Source organism: Bison bison, unplaced genomic scaffold (assembly GCF_000754665.1).
Source record: "Bison bison bison isolate TAMUID 2011002044 unplaced genomic scaffold, Bison_UMD1.0 scf7180017864325, whole genome shotgun sequence".
Taxonomy (NCBI): domain Eukaryota; kingdom Metazoa; phylum Chordata; class Mammalia; order Artiodactyla; family Bovidae; genus Bison; species Bison bison.
The window spans coordinates 2,600,098-2,600,642 of record NW_011494897.1 but is presented as its reverse complement, the minus strand read 5'-3'; positions in this window follow the sequence as shown (position 1 = coordinate 2,600,642).

Below are 545 nucleotides of genomic sequence, written 5' to 3'. Positions count from 1 at the left end.
CAACATCCATTTATGATAAAAACTCTCCAGAAAGCAGGAATAGAAGGAACATACCTCAACATAATAAAAGCTATATATGACAAACCCACAGCAAACATTATCCTCAATGGTGAAAAATTGAAAGCATTTCCTCTAAAATCAGGAACAAGACAAGGGTGCCCACTTTCACCATTACTATTCAACATAGTTTTAGAAGTTTTGGCCACAGGATTCAGAGCAGAAAAAGAAATAAAAGGAATCCAAATTGGAAAAGAAGAAGTAAAACTCTCACTATTTGCAGATGACATGATCCTCTACATAGAAAACCCTAAGAATCCACCAGAAAATTCTAGAAATAATCAATGACTACAGTAAAGTTGCAGGATATAAAATCAACACACAGAAATCCCTTGCATTCCTATACACTAATAATGAGAAAACAGAAAGAGAAATTAAGGAAACAATTCCATTCACCATTGCAACGGAAAGAATAAAATACTTAGGAATATATCTACCTAAAGAAACTAAAGACCTATATATAGAAAACTATAAAACACTGGTGAAAG